This window comes from Excalfactoria chinensis, chromosome 10 (genome assembly GCF_039878825.1).
Source record: "Excalfactoria chinensis isolate bCotChi1 chromosome 10, bCotChi1.hap2, whole genome shotgun sequence".
Taxonomy (NCBI): Eukaryota; Metazoa; Chordata; class Aves; order Galliformes; family Phasianidae; genus Excalfactoria; species Excalfactoria chinensis.
The window spans coordinates 1,884,850-1,907,088 of NC_092834.1; the positions used below are offsets into that span (position 1 = coordinate 1,884,850).

General features: G+C 39.1%; 1 protein-coding gene across 5 annotated transcripts in view; it reads left to right on the forward strand.

Moving 5' to 3' along the window:
* Positions 1–357: 357 nt before the first annotated feature.
* The window catches only part of MEGF11 (multiple EGF like domains 11), a 243,397-nt gene continuing 221,515 nt past the window's right edge, over positions 358–22,239 (forward strand). For all 5 annotated transcript variants that reach the window (XR_011904850.1, XM_072345518.1, XM_072345519.1 and 2 more), the window contains exon 1: positions 358–601. The gene's annotated coding sequence lies outside the window, so the exon portion shown is untranslated. The remainder of the gene's footprint in view (positions 602–22,239) is intronic.

The window sequence follows — 22,239 nt, forward strand, 5'->3', positions numbered from 1 at the left end:
ATGGTAATTGGTTAAATCAATAACCAGACTACAAACCAACCACGAGCAAACGAACGAGTCAAAAATTAGTATCAGCGCTACTGGAAAGGGGAAAGTTTCTGCGCTCCGAAGCTGGTCCCATGTGCCGCGTGTACAGGCGAGCATCCAAGGGCAGCGGAGCCCGGCGCCTGCGGTGAGCCAGAGACACGCTGGTGCTCCGAGCCCCGCAGCGACAGCCCGAGAGATGCTGTTGTGACTTGGTGCTGCGCTGGGGACTGATCGAGCGAGCCCCCACCCCTGTCTCCTCCCTCTTTCCTCCTCCTTTTCCCTCCCCCAGGTCCTGCGGGGAGGCGGGTTTAAGGTGGGTCGTGTGGCAGCGGTAACTTTCCTAACAGAGCCAAAGAGGCGCTCGGAGTCCCCCGCAGTAGCATCGCCTCGCCGTCCTGGTCAGCGGTAGCAGCGCGGTGCCCCCGTGCGAGCGGCCCCGGCTCGGCCGTTGCAGCCCGGGCTGCCGCTCGCCGCCTCCCGCCGCCGCCTCTCGCAACGCCGCGCAGCCGCCGCCGCCGCAGCACCCGCGGAATCCGGCCCCGACGGCGGCGATCCAGCCCCGCGTCCCGCCGAGGTAGGTGCGGGGCGGGACAGGTGCAGGACGCTGCGGGGAAAGCGGTGCCGGTGCCCCCCTGCCCGCAGCTGCGGCCCCCACGCCCCGTTTGTTCCCAGCGATGCTGCTGTGGGGCAGGAAGCTCCCTTCGCACCGTCTGGCTGCAAGGGAAGAAGTCCCTTTCCCTGCTCCTCCTGGAGCTTCCCGGGCACCCCGGATAAGTTAGGGGCAGGGTAGGGGGCGATCTCTCTCCAGTCATCGGCTTCTGTCCCTTTCCCCGAGCCTTCTCTCGGTTCCTGATGGTTTTGGAAGTGCTGATCTAAGAGATACGTGCCTAGGGGAGCCCTTATGGATTTATTAGGACTATCCCCATCAGCGCTTCTCTCGGAAGCTGTCCCCCGCCACACATACACACACGGTATGGTTTACTGGGGTGTCGTGTAAGCACCAACTTTCTTCTGGTTGCCGGAGGGACGCTTGTCCCCGCGTGTCCCGGTCCTCGGGATGCTGCTCTGCGCTGGCGGCAGGACTCGGGAGGATGCCTTGATGCTTGCGGTCGTGTTGCTACCCGTGCATGTACTTAACAGGGCTCGTGATAAAGGGAGTCTTTGGAGTAGGGAAAAGGCACGAGGGAGAAGTTGTAGGATGCAGCGTGTAAGTGACAGCTTCAGTTTCTTGAGGATGGGAGCTGGTGTAATCATACTCTTCGCTGGTGCTACTCAGTGCTACCAAACGTTCCCTTATTTTGCATAGGAGGGACTTTTGCCACTCTGCCAGATGGTTGCAAACATAGAGGGAGGAGTTGGGGAGTGTGAGGACATCCGCATCCTCCAGTGTTTAGCTGAGATCCTCAGGTGACAGCATAGAGTTCTTATGTTTCTTAATACTCATTTAGAAGCACTGGGCATCTGCGTGGCCCTGAGAGGTGGGAGAGGGTGAATATAATGTGAAAGCAGGGCAGCCAATCTCTTGTCATATCACGGGGATTGAAGATTTGTGTCCAAAGAACGGGTAGATGTGGCACTGAGGGACATGGTTAGTGGGAATGGTGATGGAGAAGATGATCTTGGTAGTCGTACCAACCTTAATGATTCTATTTAAATAAACCCTGTGACCACTAAATACTGTGAAGGCTGTAGTTCACCCCCTAGCAAGAGGGAACTCAAAAGTTAACTACAAGGAAGCCTACAGTTTATATCTTTATGATTTCCTGGTTTAGAACATAAATATGTAACATTAATTATGAATTAACTAGAATGTAGCAGCCTATCTACCTTCCATATCGTGTCAAATGGGAGAGATCCCTCCTGTCACACTCAGTCTGGTATTTGAGTAATAGAAATCTGTCTTGTGAATAGATGTTATGTTTTTAAATTTCACATCACCACTGATTGATTCTGTGGAGGTTTCTTCTGGTGTATCCAAGTCTTAAGTCTGAACCTTTCCAGTTCTGTTTAGAGTTCTGCAAAGATATTCTGCCCCTCTGTTTGGACCTTCTTTACATGTCCACTTCGTTGTTAAGTTCCACATGTTTTTCTTCTCATAGTAAAGTCTGGTGGATGGATTCTTACTTGGCCAATAGTATGGCTAACTAAAAGCAAATAAATAATCAGTTTTATTGTAGGATTTGATTTTATGTGATGATTTACAGACTGAGAATCTGGTCTTGCAAAAGCTTAAGAGTAAGTTTCTGTTAGTATGAGGCACCTGAATTGGTTTTGCATTAGGATAGTAAGTACTCATAAGCAGCTGTGCTTAAGGATAATAATAAGTGTTTGCAAAATCAATTTAAGTGCAAGTGCGTGAGTTCTTACATGTCAGCAACAACCCCTGGAGACTTCTTCAGTGTTCGGTCTGTTGAACTTTGTTTTATTTTTGCTTCTTGTTAATAACCAAGTAAATCTCTAATGGAACTGTGGAAGTTCTGTGGTGCATGGTGAAAGTGTTTCAACATATGAAGCACCGAAAGTGGTCAGTGTTGTTTTTCTAATCAACCCGTCATATACTTGATAAAATTTTGTAATTTCAGTTTAGAAAAGCCCAGAAAACTCACAAAAAGATGTCTGAGGTAGAATACAAAATGTCAGGATAAATTGTGTTGTCCCTATTGCTTAGTTGTTGAAAAAGGACTAATCTGATCTCTTGTTTTCACAATTAAATACGTTAACAGTCAAAGTATCAAATAGAAGACGGAGCTCTCCTCTAAGAAGTTGCATGTCTGTGAGTGTATTACTATGAATGGGGCACGCAGCCATCTTCACTTGGAATCATCCCTCGTGCTGTAAATGTTAGGCAGATTTAATATTTAAGCAAATGCATGCAGCAAAACTATAAACCTCTGAAAACAGTTAATTATGCTGGAACTGGGAACGTACCTTCAAGTAAAGCCCGTGTAAACTATTTCTCTATAGTGTGGTCACAGTTCTTGAAAGCCTTTTATCCTTGTCTATGAAGTCATTTCTAATTCTACACTGACAAAGTGGGTACTTCATTATTGTTTTCAAAGCCATGTGGTTTGAGCTACTATTTAAATATAATATTTATAATGCTACTATGGCTGTAAAGCTTAAAGAGAGAAGTGCTGCATACCACTGCATACTAAAAAGCTTCTATATAATTACTACTTTTAGTGACACTGCTGTGCAAATCTCTGGGGCAGGAATTTAAACAGAGACTTTATACACTTCCCAGGTACTTTATGTAAAAGCCATAAGCTTTTTTAAACAAAAACAAAACCGAAAACACAAACAGATATGGAGGCTGGAGGCTTGGGGGACCATGGAATTACAGGGCACTAGTTTTTCCATAGTAAGAGCTACAACATGAGTGTCAGCTGTTGGCTTTTGTGTACTTTCAGGTGCAGAGAGTGTATGTGGTCCATCTTTACCACCTTGGTTTTGAATTACCTATGTACACACTTCTTTATTATTACTGTTGAATGCAAATATATCAGTTCCAGCTGTGTCCTGAAGAGGAGTGCTGGGAGATGTAAGGTTACTTATGCAGCCCCTCCTTCCCTTGCATATCCATGCAGACAGTGCAAAAGTCAGAGACTAGCTCCAATGGAACACCAAAGTCACTGAGAGTTTCTCCATGATGGTGATGAACACTGGACCACGTTGTAGTTCCCAGTAGGATTCAGGCTTCTGTCATCTTGCCTTTTCTAGCATACCCTTTGTGGTACTGTAGTTGCTGCTTCATCAGCATTCAGTTGTCCTATGAGGCATCTGTCATATCAGGTATGCTATGCAGCTATCTTGGTTTTCCTAGGGCATCTTAAACAGCAGTTGGCATCCATCTTTGGGCAACTGAATCCTTCCCTGGTTTTCTCAGATATTACTAAAGCCCACATATAAAAAACCTCTGACTGAGAAAATAGATGCAGTTATCACTGTTAATAAATGTGTTATTGTTAATAAACTCCCAGGGTTGTTTAGATGTTAATGGGAAAGACAAAAAAAAAAAACAACCCTTAACCTCATGGTTCTGTACTGTTCTGGTTGACTGTACTGCAGTAGCAATTGGTAATTTTCTTTGCGCAAAACTAACTGAAAACTCTGCGAGGAAGTTCTGTGTGTTAAGGTGAGAGAAATGAAAAAGCGTGTAGAAAATTAAAAGAGCTACTCTCAAAGGAGACAAATCCCAAATAGAATCAGTTTTAAGGACTGTCAGATGAATCCTGACATGATACTTCTGTGCGATTCCTGTGAGTGATGTACAACTGGGGCATGCGTACAGAGAGGAGAAATTTTGTTCAAGAGTTTATGAGACTGGATTCTTATTTTAGGAATTAATGATTATTTACCAGGTTCACAAAGAGACAATATTCCATGCTGCTGTGAAGATGAGAGTCAGTAGCTGCAGAAAGGTGGGCTGCAGCCCAGAGAATCTGAGGTATTTAGTCAGGATGTTCAAAGACTAAGCCAGAATTCTCTCAGATGTGTGTGTTTACAAACACTTGTATATGAATGGTAGTGCTAAGCCCTCCAGGCAGTTTCTCCTGTCTGGCTGCTGCTCAGAAGGGAAAGTGCTGAAATTTGTATGAAAGCTTCTTTCTGAGAGAGATGCAGGATGAAGGTCACCACTTAGCCAGCCTGCAGAAACACAGCAGGAAAGAAGAGCGCATCCAACTTGAACCAGATTGCAAATAAGATCAGTGCTGGTAAGCCTAACTTTTTCCTTTGCAATAAAAAATGGCACGGAGAATTTCTCCTAGTAACAGCCTGACTTTGTGGAGGATAATGAATGAATGGGCAAGAGGCTAAAGTCTGATTTGCTGTTAGAGGCAGCTACTGCATCTTACTCCTCTTCCAGGCAGAGCCTAAGTAAAAATAGTTCTGTGCTGTGGCTTCATATACTTCATTTTCTAGGGTTTTCATTTCAACGCATTTTATGAGTAATAATAGTCACTCTGAAAAGTAATTTGAAGAGTTAAAAAGGCACCAGAGAACTGCTGGAATATGATTGCTTAAAATTTAGTCACGTGTGAAATTTGCCAACAAACTACAGAGAAGCTGAGATGCAGTATCAGAATTCATACTTGCCTCTTTAAGTTGTCAGAACAAGAAAGCAAATCAAAAACTCCGGTGCTTAGAAGATGCAACTTATTGCTAGGTAAGATAACTATGGAACATTTTCTACTTTTCCATAGTTTGAATCTTTAATACCCATGTCTGTTTTTGAGGCGATTATTGAAATAGCAAAAGCAGTCATCTGACAGAGGCTTGCATTTTAAGAGCCTTTGAAAGCAGAGGCTTTGGTACAAGTTTGTATTTTTTAAAGAAGCGTAATGTATGGAAGTACACTGATACAAAGTCAGCGTAAGCATGTGGAGAATCAAGGTCTTTATCATTTTTTTAACATCTACCAAGTGAGAGAAGCATGGATGATTTGTAAGTAGTCGACTGGCATATGGTACCATTATGATAACATCGTGTTCACAGCACTTTCCAGATTGATATACAACCTTTCTAAAATAAGCTTAGTAGAAAAAAGAAAAAAGAATGTAAAGTCATTTAGCAGCCAACACACTTTTGGTAGCAGTATAGGACATTGGTAGGTGACTTCGCTGACACTCTTTGTCAAATGAGTTGTGCGCCCTAGTCTAGTACCTACCTGACAGGCAGACGTTCCAGAAAACTGCCATTGCACTTTGTATGTTGGGGTCTGATTTGCGCTTTCTTAATTCACAATGAAATGCTGCATTCATTTTTGTTTCTTGCAATCTTGGCGAACTCGTGGGGTTTAGTACAAGGCAAAGAGTTTGTTCCTTGGGAGGAAGTTCAGTATTAAAAACACTGTTTGCTGGGGTTATCTGGGGATGGAGACTGAATTATAATCCAGAATAGATATTTACATCCAGAACTAAGATTGAAGCTGTCTCATTGACATGCTGTGTCATTTATAGTTCTCAAGGAACAGTAAAATCATAAATATTCTTGGAAGCAGAAGCCTTGACAAGACAAACTGTGGCAATGTTTCACTGTTCAAAGGGTTTTTATCTACTTGCTACAGCTAGCTTAATTCTATTAACGAATTAAAACAATGATACAGTATATGGCATTATTATAGCATAAATTATACTTTTGTTTGCCTTCATTTAAATGTAAAAGCTGTAAATATCACTTTAAAGGATTGCTGGCTGATTAATTTGGAATTGTATTAACTTGCGTGTGTTGAAATGGATAAGGCAAATCAAAACCATTAAAGTTACAACACCTACCATTTCTCAAACTTAGTAAAAATGTCCAGTGCAGCAATGTTCTTCATCTCTTTTCCTCTTCTAATTTTCTTTTTTCTGCATATTTCAGGTAGGCATTTTATCAACCAAACAGGTCCAATCAGTTATTTTATAGATTCAATTCAAGTATCAGAAAATTTACTTCTCATGGTTATTATGCATTACGTTCTACAAAAGGTCATGTGAGTAATCATGCACTAAAACTCTAGAGAAAGACGAGTTTTATACCAATATTTCTTTGCAAAGAGTTTAGTAGACATTTGAAGACTTATTTTTGCAGGTAGTAGGTATCTTTAGGATGAGTTGCCTTCTGGATATGATGTCTGGGCCACTCTTCCCTCCAAGTGGACTAACAGACCAGACTAGGCCAGATTACCTAACTTTTCAATTAGTTGAATCCAGTGAGTCTGACTGAGCGCTTTCATCATAAAGCCTTTCTTTCATTTTATTTGTATAGAAAGGTAGGAAGACTAAAAGAGTTATTGGAAATGAATGAATGAGCAATTTTGAAGGTTGCCGTTTGGAATTCCAAACTTTGGTCAAGGACAAAACTTTGCATTTACATTTGTATCTCATGTACAATATAGAGTGATGGTTTTCCTAGGAACTTCAAGTTTCTGTGAGCTTTTCCAGAATGAGGACTTTTGGCTATAATCCGAGGTATTTCCAGGTAATGTTAGGAAATAACCATTATACTTAGGTAGAGAAAGGAACAGTCATAGCAGACACTGACTAGAATTAATAATCACTTTTCCAGGAGACTGCAAAAATCTTGAAAAGTGCTCCAACAAATCAGTGTTTTTTAGTGGTGGCAAGTATAAATTATAGAAAGAAGTTCTTTTCTTTTAGAGTCTTTGGTGCTGTTATAGCTGTCATTAATTATGTATTAAGTGTTTGAAAGGAAAGACATCAGTAGCCTATAGGATATATTTGCATAGCAATTGAGGATTGATTTGGTGCAGTTTCTGCAGTGAAGGCTACTGGGAATAAGTCACAGGAATTACAAAAGTGCTGAATTATATTTACTAAACGCTTATTTTTAATAATGGTAGTAAAATGTACCAAAAGATTTGTAAACTACTGATGAGAGGAGACTCTTTTCATGGTAATATCAATTGCAGGAGAGGGTCCAGCCACTTGTAACCTCACGCTGGATTACGGTCTCTCTAGGGCAAGAATTGTGCCTGATGTAAACTGGAATCTGTCAAATGACAAAATGCCATCTGCTGTCTGTGGTCAGAAGATAGCAAAGTATCTGTTGGCAAATGGGATGAATGCAGTGGGTGCTTTTAAAAGTCGAGGCATGTATTATGTCCATTCCAATCTACGGGCCTTTTTTTTTGTTGTTGTTGTTTTATTTTTCTTCGCCCCTCTTTCTCACTTATATTTTGTCATTTTGGCTGATAAACTTGTAGGAGAAATTTGTTTGTCAAATACGTTTCATGGGATTCTTTGTGGATGAACTGAGTGCAGCCTGGAAACAAAGCTTTTACACTTGCTCTGATCTGTAAAATAAAAAATATGTGGGAACTCTGAATAAGGGGCAATGTTAAAGAAAGGCAATAGAAAATAGCTTGGCAGGCAGAGTTGTGTGGGTAGAAATGATGCAGAAAGTCACTTTTATATATAGAAAAGAGCAAGAAAAAGAGCCATAATTAGGAAAACAAACAAGAGGGGGAACGAGACAGCTAAATAGAATTTAACAACAAGAGACTCAGGAAAATATGAATTAAATGAGAATGGGGAAGTGAGGAATCAGTTCTGTGCATGACGTGCACAATTCTTTTGCTTGGCAGTAGGAGAGGAAAGTAGAAATGGTTAGCAGGATGCTTCTGTACTGATTAATGTCCGGCATTTAAAGCTGATGGTTTCTAGATAATCCAGGCATCCTCCTCACTTTTTTTTTTTTAATCAGCTGTTTTTTTTTCCCTGCTCTTTTATTTCTCTGAAGGTCTTTCTTTTATATTATCCTCCCTAGCATTCTTTTAGGCCTTGTTTAAGGATGAAGCTCTCCATTGGAAGGGCAGCTTGACACAACATTCAGCAGAGGACAGAACATGTTCTCTGTGTAGTAGAGAACGAAGTTTACATTGTTCTGTATGTATGTATTTAAAAAAAACAGAAGGCCCACAGTCCCAGTACTTTTGCTCCATTCTAAGCTCTCAGAAGTCCAGACAAATGATTCTGACGGATTTTTGCAGCTATAACTGTGTGGACTATGGAATATATCAAGGAAAAAAAGGAAGGAAAGAATAGTCTATTTTCTTCAGGCTATTACTTTCTGAACATATTCTGCATCTTGTTTGGTTTATTCTTGGCTCTCGTTAAAATAATGTGCACTGGAAGCAGAATATAGACCTGTAGTTCTGTAGACCGTTGTAAAAGATGTGTTTGCACAGGTAGTCTAGGATGAAATAGACTCTGACTTTCATACACAGCCCACTAATGTGCAGAATATACTTAAGGAGAAGGCAAATATGTATTCTGAGCTTGGAAAAGTGCTGCTGTAGTGTAAATTGTAGTAATGTAGCACCCTGTACTCACTTGAAGTAACGCATACTAGCTGTTTGGTCCTGAGTGTTCTGTCCTCTGAACTGTGCTTGAAGCAGCACCCAAAAAGTGGAAGGACTGGTGACTCAGTGCTACTTTTCTACTTCCTCATGCGCTGTGGCCTCAGTGTGGTCATTCTTCTAGGCTTAACAAACTGTGAGCTGTGTGCCTCCCCTCTACTCTGAATGGTTGCCACCAAGCTGGCACACCAAATTTGCAGTGTCTGGCCCTGCCTTTGCAAGGCAGCTTTCCAGCTGTTTTTCTTGAGAATCTTGTAGTCAAAGGTGAAAATCAGAGTTAGGGTAGTACAAAATGAGGATCAAAGTCTTCTGCAAGGACAGTATTTGGGTATGCACATGAACCCTGGCTTTCTGAAACATGTAAGTGCTTAAGGATGTAATCTTTCAAAAGCTAACTGCAGTGAGGTAGGTACTTAGCTGTTGTCATCCAATAAGTGAATGCACCTGCCCAATATTCTTTGATGGACAATGGATCCACTGGAAGACATCGCAGAAGTTCTTTTTATCACTTATGTTTTATTTTGGTTTTCTATTGCTAAGAGAAAGCATTATAGATTTGTTAGCACTGGATTTACTTCAGTGAACCCATTTAGGAACATTGACTCTCTTTACAAAAAGGTTAATTTTTACATTTAAAAAGGTTTCTTTTGCATATTCTGGGGTGCTTGAATACCACTTGTTTATTGCATTATGTGGGAAAAATAAAAACTAATAGAAACTTTTTAATTCTTGCATGTTCTGGGGAAGAAACTCTGTAAATTAGTATGAAAAAAAAGACAGTTAAGAGGCTGTATTGTACATTGTAAGCTGACTTTCCATGAGAGAGTTGGTGGATCTGCTCTTATGAGTTGATCTGGTTAACTGTGTGAAGAATGCAGTCTTATAATGTTATGCCACTTTGGGTAAATTCTTAAGGCACAGTGAGAAAGGTCTTACAATCAGGTCTGATCCCAGTTTAGACTTGGATCAACTCAGAGAGGAAGCACTGATTGCAGATTGCATTTCCTACCAGAACCCCAGCTGCTAGTCAGACTTTTCTTACCAGCTAATTTCTTGAATATCTCTGTATGTGGTAAGTAAATTTGTTCAGTGTTACCAGTCTGTAATGTCAGGGCCTGACCTGATGATTGAGCACCTGGTGAAGGGGGTGGCTGGCCCGGGAAGCACATGTGCAAGCAATTCACTTGTGCACTCCGCCTGATGGGAACAGGTGGGTTCTGGGTGTGCCCATTTAAGGCCAGTTCCTGAGAAGGAGTGTTCTGTAATCGGAGACCCCATTGCTAGTCTGGTGAGTCAATTTCTTTTTTTTTCTATATATGATTATTGATATTCCTAATGGCATTTTGCTTGGTTTACAAATTGCTTATTGGAAGCTGTTTCACTACTTCTGATGACCAACCTATCATAACAATATAAACGAGACGTTCTTTTGGAAGTATTTTCATGTGTTAGTATTATGGCTTGTTATTCATTATGTAGGATTTCATCACAGACAAAGGATTCTACTTGTGTAGTTGAAGGTAATTATTCAATAGCATCAGATACTAGAGTACTTGGAAATAGGATTAGATCTTCATACCACTGTGTTCGTATAATAACACTGTTATTTTAATTGTAAACGAAGCTTAAATCTGTACAAAATTTGCTGAAAATATAATGCAGCACCTGTGTTGCTCACTAGTGTGTTGTAACGTACATTTGTAGCTTTTCTGTATGAAGGACACCACCTTTTATTGTTTGCTACTTCTATCAGAATTGAGTTTCAGATCTGAACAGAAGCTAAGTCCACATTGATGGAAAGTGTCAGTAGTTGGGATATTCAGCTGCACTGAAGTCTTGCTGTTCTTTTGAAGATGAGGCTTTCACTGGGATATGTAGGACAGTAAGGTTTTTAGGACAGTTTCTTTGGATGTCTTTACACGATATATAGACCTTCATTCTGTTTGGGCCCTTCAAATGCTTTTGTGAATTTGATATTAAATAATAACTGTAGTGATTACTGTTGTTTATTGGATAAGCCTAGTGCCAGAAAAATGTGTTACAGGGAAGGTGAAACTTGTTCTTGGCTTTGTCAAAGATTCGCTCTAATATCCATGTGTTATATTTTCTGAGAGTACCGATACTTGTGATGTTTTTTAGTCTGAGCGTATTTGTGGAGCACTGCGAGATCCTGTGTAAAGTCCCTATTAATACTAAATGCATCCCTAGACAAATTAGTCTTGTGTTAGATATGGATCAGGCTGTGTTTCTCTTTTAATTTTGTGGAGGTGACTGCTGTTGGTTTCTAGTAAGTCCGAAGCCAATTGGTTCTGTTCCAGTTTGTTGATGTATTTTGTGCAATTGGATGGTAATAGTTTCCTCAGAGAAGGTCTGGTTGTCAGCTTTCTCAGCTATCTGTAGTTTGTTTGAAAACAGAACTGGATGCATAAGTAAACTTATTGTTTGTAGAAATCAGTTTGTATTGTCCTTCCCCTAAACTGTAATCAAGTAGAAGTCCTCATTTAAAAAAAAAAAGGGGGGGGGGGGGGGGAAATATACGTTGGAGGCAATATGAACAACATTTGAAGAAACAGTTTAGTGTTGGGTCATCTGTATCAACATTGATTCTGCACAAATTAAAATCACTGTGAAGGATGGATGCAAGCGCAAAATACTTTTCATTATTTAAAAGATGGCTGTGATAGAATTGTAAGGTGCGTGCAACCCTTTCTTTAAAATGATGGACGGGATCTGGTTTTGATAACCAGTGTTTGAGGTTAGCTATCCAGATGTCTGCAGCTTTTAGCGTACTTGTTTGAGCAGCTAATAGCTAAATAACTCAAAGTCAGCTGAGTTGTTGAGTGTGATTTAAGGGACTTGGAAGTTGAGCCTGAATTAGGGTCTGTGTTTTTTGAAGAGGCACTACGTTTATAAATGGTGCTCATAGTGTCAGATTCAAAGATACTTAAATCAGATTCTCTGGCCTCATTGAGAAAGCCACTTTTTAAATTTTTTATTTTTTTTTTTATTAGAAAAGAGGTAGTGAAAACCTTAAATGCATTTCTAAATGAGTAAATTCTGTTAAAATCATATTTTTTAGATCAGTTTTTGCTGAGCCAACCTACTGCTTAAAGATATATGCCCAGCAAATTGATATACAGATAGAAAGAAATTGAACTTGCAAATGATGAGTCACTCTTTGGGGTTTCCTACTCAGTCCCTAAAACATCATGTCAAATACAGCAGACAAATCTTCAAGTCTAAATAATTCATCTGGAAATGGTAGGAATAAGAGGCGGGGAGAAAAAAGAAACAGTTGTTCCATGCTAAAGTACAATAATGCATTAAAATTAATCAATCTCTTCCTACTGAGAAACAATCATTTAGAAAACATTTTAATTACCAAAACTGAATAATGGCATCAGTATTCTTCAGAAGGTTGGGTTCACCCTACTGAGCACTGGAGAATCCTCTTCACGGGAGCCCATAAAAACATGACTGTTTTCAAGTTGCTACTTTCAGTCATAATACTTCTGGGGAGAAGTTTGATTTATTTTTTTTTCACAGCAGCTTTTAAGGAAAATGTCGAGTGGACAGCAGGTTTGTGTTCACTATTTTGGATCCAGAGCAGAGCATGCAATTAAACACTTTTTTTTCCTTTGGATAAGAATTTATTGTGCATTACTTAACACATATCCAAAGCCAATTTGTCAAGCCAAACTGTTTGACTGGAACAAGAAGGCAATGTTGTAATGTAATGTTGTAAAAATAGCATTTTTGTCTGAATGCTGCTTGTATGAACAGAAACTTGCAAAAATAAGTCAGCTGGTTCATTGTTTGGGCTAGAAGTGGCGTACAAGGAGAATGTTCGTAGTGATTACATGAGATACAATGACTGTGACTTTCAGAATTTGCCAGACAAGATGCTTTTATCCTGCCTTGATGCATAAGGGTTTTAGTCTCCGGCTCTGGTTTTACAGACACTTGTCAGAGATCTGAATGTCAGTCAGAGACAGGACTTTCTGATTGTAGTTCATATGATGACCTCCCCTGAGGAGTGGACACTACCTGACCAGATGGGAAAGCTCCGTAATGGGGGAAAAAAAAGTGTTTGTAGACGTTTTTTCATGTATATGGGAATTCATATATTTAAGTCTAAAATAGTGTTTAATCTGTAGTTTTGTTTCTTCTATTAAACTTTTATTTTCCATAAATGCAGCATAGCAGACCCATAGTCATGGTTACTAACTCTTCATAAAGTTTGTGTGAATTATGGATGAGATTTGTGCAAAGGTGTGGCTGATACCATTCAATATCTGTATCCTAACTGCAAAGCCCTCCCATGGGTCTTGCAAATGAAGTGATGGGAAGGGTCCATTTCAGAATAGTCTTCCTGTAGTGTGACCAAGTTTTGCATGGCCTACATTTGTTTATAATGAGGTCAAGTGAGAACTGGTCTTTGGACCATATGGGAGTCATGGAGGGACACACCGTATGTATTTTAACATATCCTTCCCAACACAGGACCTTGATAAACAAAACAGTGAGGTAAATGGCTAGCGTGGTGCATGCTGAGGGTTTAGTGATGCTGAAGATAAGCATGCACACAGCAGCTTCTCTGAAGCTGTCCTGCATGAATGCAGGAAAATCTACATTGACTCAAGTTTTCAGCATGTGCTTAGAATTAAGCTTGTTTCTCAACGCTTTGCTGAATCAGGGTATTAAGATTGGAAAGAAAATTAAAATAGATTCACTGAGAATGATGTAAATCTTAATGTTCACAGTAGGACACTCGAGTGAAGTTGAATATCCTAGTAATAAAAGTACCTTGTAACTCGTGGAATGAGCAAAGTTCCCTGAATGGTTATTACATGCTGCATTTTCTGTTTTGGATTATTGGAGTGAAATTACAAAAATTAAGTTGCATAAAAGGCATTTTCTTCTTTATTTTCATAATTATTCAGTCACCTACATAAAATCTTTTTCTGTCTTGAAATGGATTTGGTTGGTGCTGAAAATTGCTGTAGGATAAGTAAAACAAGTATAATTGAGATTCATAAATCGACTTTTGAACAAGTACAATTAGGAATAGTTATTAGAGACCAGCTGGAAAACGTTAGGGGTAAAAATTTACCATGTGAAGTTTTTTATGTGTTTGAAACATTTGTTTTATACCAAAAGCTAAATTAGATCACCAGAGAAATGAACCTGCTATTTAAAATCTAATTTGTACACAGTGTGTTAATTCTGAATATTCCTATTGATAAAAATTTTATTATTAGGTCTTGTTAAACTGCATGTTTTTAATGGAATTCTGACTTTTACAATGCTTCTCCTATAATTAAAATATGAGAAGTAGCAACTTGATTATACTGAATGCATTTGTGTCCATTGGCTGTGTAATAAACTTTGGTGCTAGTCAATTCTCTTCTCTATTATGATTTTGAGAGTAGAGCAGTTTATTGGGCCTAATTCCAAACCAATTCAATTCAGAAGAATTGTTCAGTTAGTGCATTTTGGATTAATGTTTTAGGACCTAAGCACAGATTTTCAAATATATTAGTATATAACTTGATACCGGGGGAAATAGGGAAGAGGTAATTCTCCCTCTAAGGAACGTTATACAAAAATGAAACAACATAACAATGGCATTGTTGCCTTAGATCAATTTAGTCCAGTATTTGGTCTTCAGCTGTAGCACATGGTTACAAGCAGACAGCAGCATTTCTCTGTATAACCTCCTTTGTTTTCTTGGTCTCTTTCTGCAGTCAACAAAGGGGCAGAAAGGCTGCTCCAGTGGCTGGTCAGAACAGAAAGCTTGCTTTGCTATTGGAAGGAATCCTGCTTGCCAGCAAGCTGTAACTTAAGCAAAAACTGCTGCTGTGAATTCCCTTTTTGCTAGCATGGCTTCTACAATCATTTCAATATCCAAGACCTTAGGTTTTTCCCTTTATAAAGAAAAATAATACTAGTTTTAAGAAAATGTACTTAGTAATTGTTTATTAATATTTTCCATTATTGTACCAAGGAAGCTATTCTAACAAATAGTTTCTACTGGCTGTATATAATACTTTTAACTACCCAACAGAAGAAGGTATATGGGAATCCTTACTGAGAGTTTTGCTTTAGTTTTTCAAATTACTTCTGTTGCAATTCAGGCTTTATTTTGGAACTGCTGTTGCAACAAAGAGAGGATGCTTTTAGAGTAATTGAACTGAGTGTCTTAAAACAGCATCTCATCAGTCAACTTTGAATTTTTTCCTCTTATCTGTGGTTAATTGTGTTTCCTCTCTGGAAAATTGGACAAATCAATGTAAATGAAAGAAGATTATTATTATTATTTAGGATAAATAAGTAAACACTGTTAGCCACAATAAGCCATCTGCGAACAGTACAAATCAAGGATGTGAGTTCACTACAGTCAAAGGTTTTACACCACTGACGAATTTGACACATTTATTACTCATCTAATTAAATTGTGCATGCAGAGCAGGAAGGAACCTAACAACGTATGCAGATGTCAAATGGGTATTTAGTGCATTTCTGATTAAGAGCAGCTAGTTTACACCGCACTGTGCTGATTTGTTGTGACTGGTTGTAACAAAACATGCACAATAGGAAAGAAAATGGTTGGGCCAAATTCTGCGCTGTGTAAGTTTGAGGAAACTCATTGGTTTTGCTGGGATCAAATGAGTGAGAATAGGTGAGGGGCTGTGAGGTGTTCTCTGCCGCGGTACTTTGTTGGTTTGCAGGTACTTGCATGGAAGTTTAAGTATTGGCAGAGAACTGGTAGATGAGAAAAGGAATCTCTATCTGTGGGAGGCCATACAGTGATACGTCAGGGAATCTTTAGATTGGGTACAGTGGTTGCTTGATGGAATTCAATGGCATTTCATGTTCAGGAGGTCAGATTGGAGTGTTGCAGCACTTTGGAGGCTAGAGATCAACAAGACCATAGGAAAGCTGGTGAAGGCTGAACTGAAAATGAATCGTGTCATACTTCATATTTAAATAACCTTTATAATAGTGTGCCTGTTGATGTAGACAGTAGAACCTTCTCCATTTTCATCTTAGTTGCATCAATCTGCTTGGTTTATACTGGACTGTCCAAAACAACAGTCTTCCTTTCTAGTCTTGCGGGCACTGAAAAGCAGACTACTGATAATATACTGATAATGTTTTAGTTAATACTGGTGTCTTCTTTTACAGCTAGAAAGCTGATGTAATTCAACAAAAATACCGTCAACTTTAACAAATTCAAACTGCTACAGTAAGAGAGCATGAAACTCATCCCATTATTTGATTTTGCTGCTGTATTCTCAATCTGGGTTGGAGATAACTCAATAACATTTTCCAATCAAGTTCAAGTTAAATGCAAAATCTTTGTTCAACTGAATAATTTCTACCTTAGAAATAGCCAGAAATAGCCCCCTTCAAATGCACTGCACTAGGAGGAAATTTTCTGCTTTGTACAATGGTCGTGTTTTGTGCCACTGCTAAAATAATGTACTGTGACTTTGTATCAGAACATGCACTAATTTTCATCTGAGACTCAGAGGGAACCTTTCTTATTTACTTCCACGCAGAAGCTTGGAAAGCCTTCTGAGTGTTTCTATTTCTTGGCTTGTATTGCAGTCTGCACTTGATATGAATTCCCAGCCTGCAATTGGAGATTTTTCCAAAAATTTATGTATTTTCCACAAATATATGTATTCCTGCAGTGCTTCTTTCTCCACATGCTCCCTGGTAGGGCTATGGCAGCTCGTGTCCCATATGTGCACCCCCTTGCCCAGATATCATGGGGTTCTTTGCAAAGGAGATACTGTCCGGGTCTGCTCTGCTGATTTTACTGCTCCGCTGGCTTACTCAGTGACATGCTGGAAGGGAGCACTCAGGGCAAAAGGTAAGGAAGGCTTCAGCAAAATTAAGACATGATAAATGTGTCTTACATTTTGAGAAGCCAGAAGCTTACTTCCTAGTCATTTTCTAATAATTTATCTCCAGCTTTAGAAAGGCTTGCTCTGCGTATCTGACAGCTGGTCTTGTAACTGTGTAGTAGTACATGTAATTACATGTACATTGTTCTCTTACTTTTCTTCTGTCAGTCTTTTTGTGCTCTTCCTTCTCTGTTCCTTACTCAGCTTGCATATCTTTCTTCCCAAAATTCTTCTTGCTGTTTGAATACTCTCAGTAGCATTTCAGTAGTGTTGCAGGACCAATGTCTTAATTTGTTTTGTAACATGTGAATGTGTCCATTTGCTGTGCAGCAGCTTAAGTGATCAGATGAATCAGAGTCCCCCCCCCCAGTGCTAGTACCCTTGTTCTTTCGTTTGAGTGAGATGCCTGTAAACTAGTGCTAGGGTGAAAGAAACAAAGGCAGGCATTAATGCATCTATTTATGAACTAGCTGGAGCCGCAGTTTATTGACCATTCAGATTGCTTTTGGCATAAGATTTCAGGTGGAAGCTTTTCATTACTGAAAATCTTGCACTTCTTTGGATTTATTTTTTTCACCATGGCGCATTTTTTACAAACTTTATCTGAATGATCGTATTAATCCAGCATAAGACTGAAGGTCTCTTCTTACTGTGGCCAAGTTTATATGCATAATTCCTTTTAATGCATCAGTACATCAAGGAGAAAATATACCCCTTGGAACTCTCAAAGCATGATCTTGAATATTAAAAAAATAAAATAATAATTATTGTAGCAGATGTACATGTTTGTTTTTTAGTCTTTTTAATTTCACCAATGGAAATTAAAATAATATTTTTAATATGATTATCATAAAGTCAGCTATTAACTATAATTGTATACATATAATTTACATGTAATATTACTAGTGTAAAATTTTGTAATGAATCTTTCACTGACAAGTTTTGTAATTAGAACATAAACTTTTTGACCCAACAGGAATTAGAATAGATGCAAATGTGGCATGAAATTCCTGACTGTGTTGTGCCTCTCTCTTCATTTTTCCATGCTCTTCCTGTGTTGTGTAGCATCAGTGTAAGGTAAATTTATTTGATGAAGCATGAAACTAGTGCACATGTATTGTTAGGCACTATCTAAGCGTTCTTAATATCATTTTGAATTCTTGTTGCAAACAAGATGGGTGATGTATGTGAAGTTGTTTCCTTTGAGAGGTGGTTAAAAGGCTATCTAAGCATACTGGAGGAGACGGAGTTTCAGCAAAAGTTTTGATGGTTGCTGTTGATGTTTTTAAGCGTTTGTTTCTGGCTACTTTTTTTTGTAAATGGAAATAATAATCTGTTAGTTCATGGTTAGTTCATGCAGTAAGTTAAGAGCAAATACATATCAAATACAGACTTGGACCGTGAGCCCTGTCAAATCTGGTGCAAAACCAGTCTTGCTGTTGGGGTGCAGCAGGAGCATGCTAGGTTTTGGATACGTTTCTAACATCTTTGTCCCCTTTGTAGTTAGGAACTGATGACCTTTGATGCATGCTTTTCTTAAGCAGTGGAATACTGTTACAAATGTAAATTTGTCCATGATGACCTTGTTAAATAGATCAAAGTGTGAATATTTCTCAAATGTATATCACAGAGCTGCGCTGTGATCTTGAAACTGTTGATTTTGCTCTATGTTACTGAAAGCTGCTACTTTGAAGTTGCTAATTGCATTAGGTTAATATTTATAGCATTCTTTGTCAGTGTCTTTATCACTGTGTGTGAACAGCACACTCGGTGTTTTTGAAGAGGGCATCAAAGTGCTTTCTAACTATTACAGGTAAAGGTATATGAAGAATATAACACCTATTGTTGTATGGGATTAGGTCAGAATAACCCTATCCTGTTATTTTCAGCTGATGGCCTTATATGATTTTGAATTAAAGATGCCTCCTCTGACAGTAATCATTGTAATACGTTTGGTACCTACTAAGAAGGCCAGGTGGTCGTGACCTGGCTGAGTCAGTCCTTTACTTTTCCAGCTCTTGATGGAATGTCATTCAATATAAGATCTTTATTCAGTTCATTGCACAACAGAGATTGCACTGTGCTGTTTTTAAGCATCTTTTTTTCCTTGGGCAAATGTATTGTGTTCTGTAGAGCTAGCTCCTGTTTAGCCGCCTCTCTTGCTACCCTCTGCTGGTTTCCAGTCTGTCAAAGATATATCATTGTTCTAATTCTTTTTACACCGCATGCCACCTACAAATGCCTTTGATAAGAACAAAGGAATAGCCAAAGCAAGGTGGGTATAGTATTAGGAGGAGATTAAGTCTGCTATGTGAATCTCTGGGACTGGGCCAAGACTTCATATTGCACATCCCATGAGGTTTTTTTCAGTTTCTGAAGCAAGGATAGAGGAAATGGATTTAGTGGGTCCTCGTTTACATTGTGGGAAAACTTACACTGAGGTGACATCTCAGGGAAGAGCAGTACTAAAAACGTAAGTTAGGGATTTTTGTTGTGTTTTTCAGCAGATGTTCTCAGCCTTAGGAGTGCAGTTTCTGAAGTCACTCCAAGATTAGTCTGGGTTCTGCCAGGGCTCCACTCTGAGTCACTAAAACAGGAGTTGTCAGTTCTAAACAAGGGGATGGATTTCTGGTAATTCTTCATAATTTGTGGGTCTACAGCAAAACACTTAAATATGAGTTTATTTCTAATTAGAACCATTAGCACAATTAATTTTGATGGGAAGCATGTTGTAATTTAAGTGGACTCTTGATCAGAACCGTGATACATACAGTATCTAATTTTACAAGTTGAGCCATCTAATATGCATATAGAAGCCCCGAGACCATAGAGAAGAAATACAGAGAGAAGAAGGCATGGCTTAAAAATCACAGTATCTGAATACTTCACAGAACCTTTCACAGGTTGATGGCAACATCATCCCTATGCTGCTAGCCAGAATCGGTTTATCTTTTGTTTCACATGCAACGTTTAAAAAAAAAAGCAGGTACTTAGAATCTGACCTACCCTTGGCTTGCACGAATGTGGTGTGATACAAAACACCTTTCTGCAGAATCTCTCTGTTCCTCTTATTGTAACATTTTCCACATTTTTGTGTCTGGTTCATTGGAAGGAACCAGGGGAAATCCACTGCATTGCTCCACACCCCTGGCCACAAGGTACAACAGGCTCTCCAGGCTTTTTTTGGTAGTAAATGCTGGAGCCTCTGTTGAGGAAGGAGGCAAGTTATGACTGAGGTAGCTCTATGTCTGGTGTGTAATTTCACTGTTGATTTCTTCAGTGCCCAAGCGCTCAGTGATATCAGACCTGTTCCATGGCTGATAACAGTTTTAATGGTCAAAATATAGTGGCAACTCTGTTAGATGTTTATTAATATCTTACCTGTAATTGATTCTCTTTAAAATATTACTACTTTGCTTTTTCAGGACTGCTGTTTGGGGTTGACCTTGTCTTTCTTCTTAACTTTGCCTATACATAGCAGTTGTAACTTCCTGCTGTACAGCTAAAAATCCTCAGCGCTGCTTGCAGACAAGAACAGATGATTCAGTACTATCTAGTGCATTAATGTACAATCAAGCAGAACTTAAAATACAAAGGAAGCCTTGTTGATTGTGTCATCCAGAGGCACACGGCAGGAAGTTGGGAGACAGTACTGGGCATTTACTTCTCAAATGATCAGCTTTTCATCTTGAAAATCTTTGTATATTGGCTTTCATGTAAGTATTTTTGATTTAGTTGTTTCCTTCAGTTCTTTATACTGTGGTGTCTTATATTTTACTGAGGTCATTGAGCTACCATGGAAGCGTGTGTTTTTAACATACGTTCCAGGCATAGGAGTATGTTGTCAGTACAATCTTGATCTAACTGCATAGGCTGGTTTAATAGTGCAGTACAACTTTAATTCCTTTTGGTTGCTTGCACTTTTTTGACTGGCTATATTATCTTCCAAGAATTATTCTTTGTGCCTGATTAGTATTATAATTCTTACATTATTTCCTCCTAAGCATTTTATGATTTAGATTTCTGATGGCTGTTAGAGAAACTGCTCAAAATCTTTCCCTCTCACTATCCCACGAAGATTTGAGAGATCCAGAGTCTTAACAGTTTTTTAAATCCTTACTTAAAAGCCTTATTTACCTCTACTCTAGTCCTTCCAACAAACTGCTGCATGGCACCACTTAGGCTGGCAGCCAGCTGTGCAGGAGTGGTTTCATGGAATTAGCAGTCAACGCTTCCTTTGTTGCTGTACAGCCAGCACTGTGGCTCTCAGAGCAGTGGTGTTGTGTTGTTGCTTCTTGTTATTGTGTCTCACACAGTGATGCACTGAGCCATGCCCAGTGTGATTTCCAATGGTAATAGTTAGCAATAATAATGAGGGCAGGTTACGTGTGGGGATTTCAGGCTGCATATGTGAAGTGAAAGAATAGTGCATTGGAATAGCAACTTTGCAGGGATTTTGTTAAACTTTGGTTTTGTCATACTCATGTTGTAGTTACTGTTTTCTTTTTTCCTTTTTAAGTGTAGGCTTACTTAAAAGAACACAACAAAACTAAGAGCAGATGTCACTTGACATCCTGGCCTAAATGATGTTTCTCCTCCCTGACACAAAGCTTCTCTTATTCCATTTCCTCTGAATATTATATTATAAAAAAACAGGATGCTTTTGCTTTAATGTGGAAATCCTAGTGTCAAGGATCAATAAAGTTAATTAGTAGTGATTAATGAGAGAATTTTAATTGCTAGATTGTAGCTATTAAAGCTGCAAGCAGTCACGTAGCTGTCAAAGATGTAACTGTTCAGTCTGCAGTGTCAATTTAGATTGTTGCACTGTGTGTCTTGCTTAGTTTCATCATAATGCTGATTGAATACCTAGGCTAGAAACTATTAATGAAAGACTTAAGTTGTGGGTTGTCGTATCTGTGAAAATATCTTCATGTATCTTTTTAGTTTGCTTAATTACTGCCACAGTTCTCCTGCCCTGCTTAATGGAGGATCAGTCTGAAGCAACACAATTAACTTCGTTAGACTTTAGATCTACCACAATCCAACTGAAAAACCTGCCTGTTGCATTTCACGTGCTGATTTGCCATGCTGCTGTGCCTCAGATTCTTCCTAATACTTATTTAGTTACTTTACTTGAGTAAATCATTGTAGTAAACAACCAGTGAGTGAAGATGACTTATTTTCCAATAGCAGAAAATAACAGGGCAGATCAGAGCACTTGTTTTTACGCCAGGTTGTAATATACTGGATAACACAAGCAACTTATGCTTATTTTTTCATTGTCATTTTAAGTATCTGCATAACTTTGGTGATGTAATGGACATCACTGAAATAATGGGACTATAGCTAAGTTTTTAATGATGTTGAAAAGCTATAAAATGCAACCCTTCCTTTCATCATCATGCCATAAAAGAGGAACGTGCAATTCCA